Genomic DNA, 271 nt, shown 5'->3' on the forward strand with positions numbered 1-271 from the left:
ATAAAATCTTGAAAAATCTACAACTTTATTGAAGTCCCCGCCGGCCATTGGAAGTATGCGATATGCCATTCGTGATAAATCATTCATATATAATTCCGATGGACTTAAGACGAACAAAAGGGTGGGGGAGGATGGGGATATTGTGGGGGGGGAGGTAGAAAAGGAGAGAGGGAATAGGATGGAAGGAGGGTGAGGAGAGGGGAGGGCGAGAGAGATGGGGAGGATGGGATGAAGGAGAGAGGGAAAGGATATGGAAGAGGGGAGTAATACT

This window comes from Penaeus monodon, chromosome 22 (assembly GCF_015228065.2).
Source record: "Penaeus monodon isolate SGIC_2016 chromosome 22, NSTDA_Pmon_1, whole genome shotgun sequence".
Taxonomy (NCBI): Eukaryota; Metazoa; Arthropoda; class Malacostraca; order Decapoda; family Penaeidae; genus Penaeus; species Penaeus monodon.